This window comes from Styela clava, chromosome 9 (assembly GCF_964204865.1).
Source record: "Styela clava chromosome 9, kaStyClav1.hap1.2, whole genome shotgun sequence".
In the NCBI taxonomy this organism is placed as follows: domain Eukaryota; kingdom Metazoa; phylum Chordata; class Ascidiacea; order Stolidobranchia; family Styelidae; genus Styela; species Styela clava.
In genome coordinates this window covers 18662583-18673610 of record NC_135258.1, presented here as the reverse complement: position 1 = coordinate 18673610, position 11028 = coordinate 18662583, and positions in this window count along the sequence as shown.

The following is an 11028-nucleotide window of genomic DNA, read 5'->3' as shown; positions in this document are numbered from 1 at the left end:
GTCGAAAGAAGCCGAGCCGAAAAAAGTTAAAGTACAAACGTGCAAGCATACTAACCTAACCCTAGGTAAGGCATGTTAGAGCGAAAGACAGTAAACTCGAATGAGCCAAGAAAGAAGCCGAGCCGAAAAAAGTTAAAGTACAAACGTGCAAGCATACTAACCTAACCCTAGGTAAGGCATGTTAGAGCGAAAGACAGTAAACTCGAATGAGCCAAGAAAGAGCGGCGTGCGGGGCCGGTCGGAGCGCACACATCTCTCGGTGGCTGGCGGGCGAGAGAGTGCTGCGTCGCCGGCATCGGCGTCGAAAGAAGCCGAGCCGAAAAAAGTTAAAGTACAAACGTGCAAGCATACTAACCTAACCCTAGGTAAGGCATGTTAGAGCGAAAGACAGTAAACTCGAATGAGCCAAGAAAGAAGCCGAGCCGAAAAAAGTTAAAGTACAAACGTGCAAGCATACTAACCTAACCCTAGGTAAGGCATGTTAGAGCGAAAGACAGTAAACTCGAATGAGCCAAGAAAGAGCGGCGTGCGGGGCCGGTCGGAGCGCACACATCTCTCGGTGGCTGGCGGGCGAGAGAGTGCTGCGTCGCCGGCATCGGCGTCGAAAGAAGCCGAGCCGAAAAAAGGTAAAGTACAAACGTGCAAGCATACTAACCTAACCCTAGGTAAGGCATGTTAGAGCGAAAGACAGTAAACTCGAATGAGCCAAGAAAGAGCGGCGTGCGGGGCCGGTCGGAGCGCACACATCTCTCGGTGGCTGGCGGGCGAGAGAGTGCTGCGTCGCCGGCATCGGCGTCGAAAGAAGCCGAGCCGAAAAAAGTTAAAGTACAAACGTGCAAGCATACTAACCTAACCCTAGGTAAGGCATGTTAGAGCGAAAGACAGTAAACTCGAATGAGCCAAGAAAGAAGCCGAGCCGAAAAAAGTTAAAGTACAAACGTGCAAGCATACTAACCTAACCCTAGGTAAGGCATGTTAGAGCGAAAGACAGTAAACTCGAATGAGCCAAGAAAGAGCGGCGTGCGGGGCCGGTCGGAGCGCACACATCTCTCGGTGGCTGGCGGGCGAGAGAGTGCTGCGTCGCCGGCATCGGCGTCGAAAGAAGCCGAGCCGAAAAAAGTTAAAGTACAAACGTGCAAGCATACTAACCTAACCCTAGGTAAGGCATGTTAGAGCGAAAGACAGTAAACTCGAATGAGCCAAGAAAGAGCGGCGTGCGGGGCCGGTCGGAGCGCACACATCTCTCGGTGGCTGGCGGGCGAGAGAGTGCTGCGTCGCCGGCATCGGCGTCGAAAGAAGCCGAGCCGAAAAAAGTTAAAGTACAAACGTGCAAGCATACTAGCCTAACCCTAGGTAAGGCATGTTAGAGCGAAAGACAGTAAACTCGAATGAGCCAAGAAAGAAGCCGAGCCGAAAAAAGTTAAAGTACAAACGTGCAAGCATACTAACCTAACCCTAGGTAAGGCATGTTAGAGCGAAAGACAGTAAACTCGAATGAGCCAAGAAAGAGCGGCGTGCGGGGCCGGTCGGAGCGCCCACATCTCTCGGTGGCTGGCGGGCGAGAGAGTGCTGCGTCGCCGGCATCGGCGTCGAAAGAAGCCGAGCCGACAAAAGTTAAAGTACAAACGTGCAAGCATACTAACCTAACCCTAGGTAAGGCATGTTAGAGCGAAAGACAGTAAACTCGAATGAGCCAAGAAAGAGCGGCGTGCGGGGCCGGTCGGAGCGCACACATCTCTCGGTGGCTGGCGGGCGAGAGAGTGCTGCGTCGCCGGCATCGGCGTCGAAAGAAGCCGAGCCCAAAAAAGTTAAAAGTACAAACGTGCAAGCATACTAACCTAACCCTAGGTAAGGCATGTTAGAGCGAAAGACAGTAAACTCGAATGAGCCAAGAAAGAAGCCGAGCCGAAAAAAGTTAAAGTACAAACGTGCAAGCATACTAACCTAACCCTAGGTAAGGCATGTTAGAGCGAAAGACAGTAAACTCGAATGAGCCAAGAAAGAGCGGCGTGCGGGGCCGGTCGGAGCGCACACATCTCTCGGTGGCTGGCGGGCGAGAGAGTGCTGCGTCGCCGGCATCGGCGTCGAAAGAAGCCGAGCCGAAAAAAGTTAAAGTACAAACGTGCAAGCATACTAACCTAACCCTAGGTAAGGCATGTTAGAGCGAAAGACAGTAAACTCGAATGAGCCAAGAAAGAGCGGCGTGCGGGGCCGGTCGGAGCGCACACATCTCTCGGTTGCTGGCGGGCGAGAGAGTGCTGCGTCGCCGGCATCGGCGTCGAAAGAAGCCGAGCCGAAAAAAGTTAAAGTACAAACGTGCAAGCATACTAACCTAACCCTAGGTAAGGCATGTTAGAGCGAAAGACAGTAAACTCGAATGAGCCAAGAAAGAAGCCGAGCCGAAAAAAGTTAAAGTACAAACGTGCAAGCATACTAACCTAACCCTAGGTAAGGCATGTTAGAGCGAAAGACAGTAAACTCGAATGAGCCAAGAAAGAGCGGCGTGCGGGGCCGGTCGGAGCGCACACATCTCTCGGTGGCTGGCGGGCGAGAGAGTGCTGCGTCGCCGGCATCGGCGTCGAAAGAAGCCGGGCCGAAAAAAGTTAAAGTACAAACGTGCAAGCATTCTAACCTAACCCTAGGTAAGGCATGTTAGAGCGAAAGACAGTAAACTCGAATGAGCCAAGAAAGAAGCCGAGCCGAAAAAAGTTAAAGTACAAACGTGCAAGCATACTAACCTAACCCTAGGTAAGGCATGTTAGAGCGAAAGACAGTAAACTCGAATGAGCCAAGAAAGAGCGGCGTGCGGGGCCGGTCGGAGCGCACACATCTCTCGGTGGCTGGCGGGCGAGAGAGTGCTGCGTCGCCGGCATCGGCGTCGAAAGAAGCCGAGCCGAAAAAAGTTAAAGTACAAACGTGCAAGCATACTAACCTAACCCTAGGTAAGGCATGTTAGAGCGAAAGACAGTAAACTCGAATGAGCCAAGAAAGAAGCCGAGCCGAAAAAAGTTAAAGTACAAACGTGCAAGCATACTAACCTAACCCTAGGTAAGGCATGTTAGAGCGAAAGACAGTAAACTCGAATGAGCCAAGAAAGAGCGGCGTGCGGGGCCGGTCGGAGCGCACACATCTCTCGGTGACTGGCGGGCGAGAGAGTGCTGCGTCGCCGGCATCGGCGTCGAAAGAAGCCGAGCCGAAAAAAGTTAAAGTACAAACGTGCAAGCATACTAACCTAACCCTAGGTAAGGCATGTTAGAGCGAAAGACAGTAAACTCGAATGAGCCAAGAAAGAGCGGCGTGCGGGGCCGGTCGGAGCGCACACATCTCTCGGTGACTGGCGGGCGAGAGAGTGCTGCGTCGCCGGCATCGGCGTCGAAAGAAGCCGAGCCGAAAAAAGTTAAAGTACAAACGTGCAAGCATACTAACCTAACCCTAGGTAAGGCATGTTAGAGCGAAAGACAGTAAACTCGAATGAGCCAAGAAAGAGAGGCGTGCGGGGCCGGTCGGAGCGCACACATCTCTCGGTGGCTGGCGGGCGAGAGAGTGCTGCGTCGCCGGCATCGGCGTCGAAAGAAGCCGAGCCGAAAAAAGTTAAAGTACAAACGTGCAAGCATACTAACCTAACCCTAGGTAAGGCATGTTAGAGCGAAAGACAGTAAACTCGAATGAGCCAAGAAAGAAGCCGAGCCGAAAAAAGTTAAAGTACAAACGTGCAAGCATACTAACCTAACCCTAGGTAAGGCATGTTAGAGCGAAAGACAGTAAACTCGAATGAGCCAAGAAAGAGCGGCGTGCGGGGCCGGTCGGAGCGCACACATCTCTCGGTGGCTGGCGGGCGAGAGAGTGCTGCGTCGCCGGCATCGGCGTCGAAAGAAGCCGAGCCGAAAAAAGTTAAAGTACAAACGTGCAAGCATACTAACCTAACCCTAGGTAAGGCATGTTAGAGCGAAAGACAGTAAACTCGAATGAGCCAAGAAAGAGCGGCGTGCGGGGCCGGTCGGAGCGCACACATCTCTCGGTTGCTGGCGGGCGAGAGAGTGCTGCGTCACCGGCATCGGCGTCGAAAGAAGCCGAGCCGAAAAAAGTTAAAGTACAAACGTGCAAGCATACTAACCTAACCCTAGGTAAGGCATGTTAGAGCGAAAGACAGTAAACTCGAATGAGCCAAGAAAGAAGCCGAGCCGAAAAAAGTTAAAGTACAAACGTGCAAGCATACTAACCTAACCCTAGGTAAGGCATGTTAGAGCGAAAGACAGTAAACTCGAATGAGCCAAGAAAGAGCGGCGTGCGGGGCCGGTCGGAGCGCACACATCTCTCGGTGGCTGGCGGGCGAGAGAGTGCTGCGTCGCCGGCATCGGCGTCGAAAGAAGCCGGGCCGAAAAAAGTTAAAGTACAAACGTGCAAGCATTCTAACCTAACCCTAGGTAAGGCATGTTAGAGCGAAAGACAGTAAACTCGAATGAGCCAAGAAAGAAGCCGAGCCGAAAAAAGTTAAAGTACAAACGTGCAAGCATACTAACCTAACCCTAGGTAAGGCATGTTAGAGCGAAAGACAGTAAACTCGAATGAGCCAAGAAAGAGCGGCGTGCGGGGCCGGTCGGAGCGCACACATCTCTCGGTGGCTGGCGGGCGAGAGAGTGCTGCGTCGCCGGCATCGGCGTCGAAAGAAGCCGAGCCGAAAAAAGTTAAAGTACAAACGTGCAAGCATACTAACCTAACCCTAGGTAAGGCATGTTAGAGCGAAAGACAGTAAACTCGAATGAGCCAAGAAAGAAGCCGAGCCGAAAAAAGTTAAAGTACAAACGTGCAAGCATACTAACCTAACCCTAGGTAAGGCATGTTAGAGCGAAAGACAGTAAACTCGAATGAGCCAAGAAAGAGCGGCGTGCGGGGCCGGTCGGAGCGCACACATCTCTCGGTGACTGGCGGGCGAGAGAGTGCTGCGTCGCCGGCATCGGCGTCGAAAGAAGCCGAGCCGAAAAAAGTTAAAGTACAAACGTGCAAGCATACTAACCTAACCCTAGGTAAGGCATGTTAGAGCGAAAGACAGTAAACTCGAATGAGCCAAGAAAGAGCGGCGTGCGGGGCCGGTCGGAGCGCACACATCTCTCGGTGACTGGCGGGCGAGAGAGTGCTGCGTCGCCGGCATCGGCGTCGAAAGAAGCCGAGCCGAAAAAAGTTAAAGTACAAACGTGCAAGCATACTAACCTAACCCTAGGTAAGGCATGTTAGAGCGAAAGACAGTAAACTCGAATGAGCCAAGAAAGAGAGGCGTGCGGGGCCGGTCGGAGCGCACACATCTCTCGGTGGCTGGCGGGCGAGAGAGTGCTGCGTCGCCGGCATCGGCGTCGAAAGAAGCCGAGCCGAAAAAAGTTAAAGTACAAACGTGCAAGCATACTAACCTAACCCTAGGTAAGGCATGTTAGAGCGAAAGACAGTAAACTCGAATGAGCCAAGAAAGAAGCCGAGCCGAAAAAAGTTAAAGTACAAACGTGCAAGCATACTAACCTAACCCTAGGTAAGGCATGTTAGAGCGAAAGACAGTAAACTCGAATGAGCCAAGAAAGAGCGGCGTGCGGGGCCGGTCGGAGCGCACACATCTCTCGGTGGCTGGCGGGCGAGAGAGTGCTGCGTCGCCGGCATCGGCGTCGAGAGAAGCCGAGCCGAAAAAAGTTAAAGTACAAACGTGCAAGCATACTAACCTAACCCTACGTAAGGCATGTTAGAGCGAAAGACAGTAAACTCGAATGAGCCAAGAAAGAAGCAGAGCCGAAAAAAGTTAAAGTACAAACGTGCAAGCATACTAACCTAACCCTAGGTAAGGCATGTTAGAGCGAAAGACAGTAAACTCGAATGAGCCAAGAAAGAGCGGCGTGCGGGGCCGGTCGGAGCGCACACATCTCTCGGTGGCTGGCGGGCGAGAGAGTGCTGCGTCGCCGGCATCGGCGTCGAAAGAAGCCGAGCCGAAAAAAGTTAAAGTACAAACGTGCAAGCATACTAACCTAACCCTAGGTAAGGCATGTTAGAGCGAAAGACAGTAAACTCGAATGAGCCAAGAAAGAGCGGCGTGCGGGGCCGGTCGGAGCGCACACATCTCTCGGTGGCTGGCGGGCGAGAGAGTGCTGCGTCGCCGGCATCGGCGTCGAAAGAAGCCGAGCCGAAAAAAGTTAAAGTACAAACGTGCAAGCATACTAACCTAACCCTACGTAAGGCATGTTAGAGCGAAAGACAGTAAACTCGAATGAGCCAAGAAAGAAGCCGAGCCGAAAAAAGTTAAAGTACAAACGTGCAAGCATACTAACCTAACCCTAGGTAAGGCATGTTAGAGCGAAAGACAGTAAACTCGAATGAGCCAAGAAAGAGCGGCGTGCGGGGCCGGTCGGAGCGCACACATCTCTCGGTGGCTGGCGGGCGAGAGAGTGCTGCGTCGCCGGCATCGGCGTCGAAAGAAGCCGAGCCGAAAAAAGTTAAAGTACAAACGTGCAAGCATACTAACCTAACCCTAGGTAAGGCATGTTAGAGCGAAAGACAGTAAACTCGAATGAGCCAAGAAAGAGCGGCGTGCGGGGCCGGTCGGAGCGCACACATCTCTCGGTGACTGGCGGGCGAGAGAGTGCTGCGTCGCCGGCATCGGCGTCGAAAGAAGCCGAGCCGAAAAAAGTTAAAGTTCAAACGTGCAAGCATACTAACCTAACCCTAGGTAAGGCATGTTAGAGCGAAAGACAGTAAACTCGAATGAGCCAAGAAAGAGAGGCGTGCGGGGCCGGTCGGAGCGCACACATCTCTCGGTGGCTGGCGGGCGAGAGAGTGCTGCGTCGCCGGCATCGGCGTCGAAAGAAGCCGAGCCGAAAAAAGTTAAAGTACAAACGTGCAAGCATACTAACCTAACCCTAGGTAAGGCATGTTAGAGCGAAAGACAGTAAACTCGAATGAGCCAAGAAAGAAGCCGAGCCGAAAAAAGTTAAAGTACAAACGTGCAAGCATACTAACCTAACCCTAGGTAAGGCATGTTAGAGCGAAAGACAGTAAACTCGAATGAGCCAAGAAAGAGCGGCGTGCGGGGCCGGTCGGAGCGCACACATCTCTCGGTGGCTGGCGGGCGAGAGAGTGCTGCGTCGCCGGCATCGGCGTCGAGAGAAGCCGAGCCGAAAAAAGTTAAAGTACAAACGTGCAAGCATACTAACCTAACCCTACGTAAGGCATGTTAGAGCGAAAGACAGTAAACTCGAATGAGCCAAGAAAGAAGCCGAGCCGAAAAAAGTTAAAGTACAAACGTGCAAGCATACTAACCTAACCCTAGGTAAGGCATGTTAGAGCGAAAGACAGTAAACTCGAATGAGCCAAGAAAGAGCGGCGTGCGGGGCCGGTCGGAGCGCACACATCTCTCGGTGGCTGGCGGGCGAGAGAGTGCTGCGTCGCCGGCATCGGCGTCGAAAGAAGCCGAGCCGAAAAAAGTTAAAGTACAAACGTGCAAGCATACTAACCTAACCCTAGGTAAGGCATGTTAGAGCGAAAGACAGTAAACTCGAATGAGCCAAGAAAGAGCGGCGTGCGGGGCCGGTCGGAGCGCACACATCTCTCGGTGGCTGGCGGGCGAGAGAGTGCTGCGTCGCCGGCATCGGCGTCGAAAGAAGCCGAGCCGAAAAAAGTTAAAGTACAAACGTGCAAGCATACTAACCTAACCCTACGTAAGGCATGTTAGAGCGAAAGACAGTAAACTCGAATGAGCCAAGAAAGAAGCCGAGCCGAAAAAAGTTAAAGTACAAACGTGCAAGCATACTAACCTAACCCTAGGTAAGGCATGTTAGAGCGAAAGACAGTAAACTCGAATGAGCCAAGAAAGAGCGGCGTGCGGGGCCGGTCGGAGCGCACACATCTCTCGGTGGCTGGCGGGCGAGAGAGTGCTGCGTCGCCGGCATCGGCGTCGAAAGAAGCCGAGCCGAAAAAAGTTAAAGTACAAACGTGCAAGCATACTAACCTAACCCTAGGTAAGGCATGTTAGAGCGAAAGACAGTAAACTCGAATGAGCCAAGAAAGAAGCCGAGCCGAAAAAAGTTAAAGTACAAACGTGCAAGCATACTAACCTAACCCTAGGTAAGGCATGTTAGAGCGAAAGACAGTAAACTCGAATGAGCCAAGAAAGAGCGGCGTGCGGGGCCGGTCGGAGCGCACACATCTCTCGGTGGCTGGCGGGCGAGAGAGTGCTGCGTCGCCAGCATCGGCGTCGAAAGAAGCCGAGCCGAAAAAAGTTAAAGTACAAACGTGCAAGCATACTAACCTAACCCTAGGTAAGGCATGTTAGAGCGAAAGACAGTAAACTCGAATGAGCCAAGAAAGAAGCCGAGCCGAAAAAAGTTAAAGTACAAACGTGCAAGCATACTAACCTAACCCTAGGTAAGGCATGTTAGAGCGAGAGACAGTAAACTCGAATGAGCCAAGAAAGAGCGGCGTGCGGGGCCGGTCGGAGCGCACACATCTCTCGGTGGCTGGCGGGCGAGAGAGTGCTGCGTCGCCGGCATCGGCGTCGAAAGAAGCCGAGCCGAAAAAAGTTAAAGTACAAACGTGCAAGCATACTAACCTAACCCTAGGTAAGGCATGTTAGAGCGAAAGACAGTAAACTCGAATGAGCCAAGAAAGAAGCCGAGCCGAAAAAAGTTAAAGTACAAACGTGCAAGCATACTAACCTAACCCTAGGTAAGGCATGTTAGAGCGAAAGACAGTAAACTCGAATGAGCCAAGAAAGAGCGGCGTGCGGGGCCGGTCGGAGCGCACACATCTCTCGGTGGCTGGCGGGCGAGAGAGTGCTGCGTCGCCGGCATCGGCGTCGAAAGAAGCCGAGCCGAAAAAAGTTAAAGTACAAACGTGCAAGCATACTAACCTAACCCTAGGTAAGGCATGTTAGAGCGAAAGACAGTAAACTCGAATGAGCCAAGAAAGAGCGGCGTGCGGGGCCGGTCGGAGCGCACACATCTCTCGGTGGCTGGCGGGCGAGAGAGTGCTGCGTCGCCGGCATCGGCGTCGAAAGAAGCCGAGCCGAAAAAAGTTAAAGTACAAACGTGCAAGCATACTAACCTAACCCTAGGTAAGGCATGTTAGAGCGAGAGACAGTAAACTCGAATGAGCCAAGAAAGAGCGGCGTGCGGGGCCGGTCGGAGCGCACACATCTCTCGGTGGCTGGCGGGCGAGAGAGTGCTGCGTCGCCGGCATCGGCGTCGAAAGAAGCCGAGCCGAAAAAAGTTAAAGTACAAACGTGCAAGCATACTAACCTAACCCTAGGTAAGGCATGTTAGAGTGAAAGACAGTAAACTCGAATGAGCCAAGAAAGAAGCCGAGCCGAAAAAAGTTAAAGTACAAACGTGCAAGCATACTAACCTAACCCTAGGTAAGGCATGTTAGAGCGAAAGACAGTAAACTCGAATGAGCCAAGAAAGAGCGGCGTGCGGGGCCGGTCGGAGCGCACACATCTCTCGGTGGCTGGCGGGCGAGAGAGTGCTGCGTCGCCGGCATCGGCGTCGAAAGAAGCCGAGCCGAAAAAAGTTAAAGTACAAACGTGCAAGCATACTAACCTAACCCTAGGTAAGGCATGTTAGAGCGAAAGACAGTAAACTCGAATGAGCCAAGAAAGAGCGGCGTGCGGGGCCGGTCGGAGCGCACACATCTCTCGGTGGCTGGCGGGCGAGAGAGTGCTGCGTCGCCGGCATCGGCGTCGAAAGAAGCCGAGCCGAAAAAAGTTAAAGTACAAACGTGCAAGCATACTAACCTAACCCTAGGTAAGGCATGTTAGAGCGAAAGACAGTAAACTCGAATGAGCCAAGAAAGAAGCCGAGCCGAAAAAAGTTAAAGTACAAACGTGCAAGCATACTAACCTAACCCTAGGTAAGGCATGTTAGAGCGAAAGACAGTAAACTCGAATGAGCCAAGAAAGAGCGGCGTGCGGGGCCGGTCGGAGCGCACACATCTCTCGGTGGCTGGCGGGCGAGAGAGTGCTGCGTCGCCGGCATCGGCGTCGAAAGAAGCCGAGCCGAAAAAAGTTAAAGTACAAACGTGCAAGCATACTAACCTAACCCTAGGTAAGGCATGTTAGAGCGAAAGACAGTAAACTCGAATGACCCAAGAAAGAAGCCGAGCCGAAAAAAGTTAAAGTACAAACGTGCAAGCATACTAACCTAACCCTAGGTAAGGCATGTTAGAGCGAAAGACAGTAAACTCGAATGAGCCAAGAAAGAGCGGCGTGCGGGGCCGGTCGGAGCGCACACATCTCTCGGTGGCTGGCGGGCGAGAGAGTGCTGCGTCGCCGGCATCGGCGTCGAAAGAAGACGAGCCGAAAAAAGTTAAAGTACAAACGTGCAAACATACTAACCTAACCCTAGGTAAGGCATGTTAGAGCGAAAGACAGTAAACTCGAATGAGCCAAGAAAGAAGCCGAGCCGAAAAAAGTTAAAGTACAAACGTGCAAGCATACTAACCTAACCCTAGGTAAGGCATGTTAGAGCGAAAGACAGTAAACTCGAATGAGCCAAGAAAGAGCGGCGTGCGGGGCCGGTCGGAGCGCACACATCTCTCGGTGGCTGGCGGGCGAGAGAGTGCTGCGTCGCCGGCATCGGCGTCGAAAGAAGCCGAGCCGAAAAAAGTTAAAGTACAAACGTGCAAGCATACTAACCTAACCCTACGTAAGGCATGTTAGAGCGAAAGACAGTAAACTCGAATGAGCCAAGAAAGAAGCCGAGCCGAAAAAAGTTAAAGTACAAACGTGCAAGCATACTAACCTAACCCTAGGTAAGGCATGTTAGAGCGAAAGACAGTAAACTCGAATGAGCCAAGAAAGAAGCCGAGCCGAAAAAAGTTAAAGTACAAACGTGCAAGCATACTAACCTAACCCTAGGTAAGGCATGTTAGAGCGAAAGACAGTAAACTCGAATGAGCCAAGAAAGAGCGGCGTGCGGGGCCGGTCGGAGCGCACACATCTCTTGGTGGCTGGCGGGCGAGAGAGTGCTGCGTCGCCGGCATCGGCGTCGAAAGAAGCCGAGC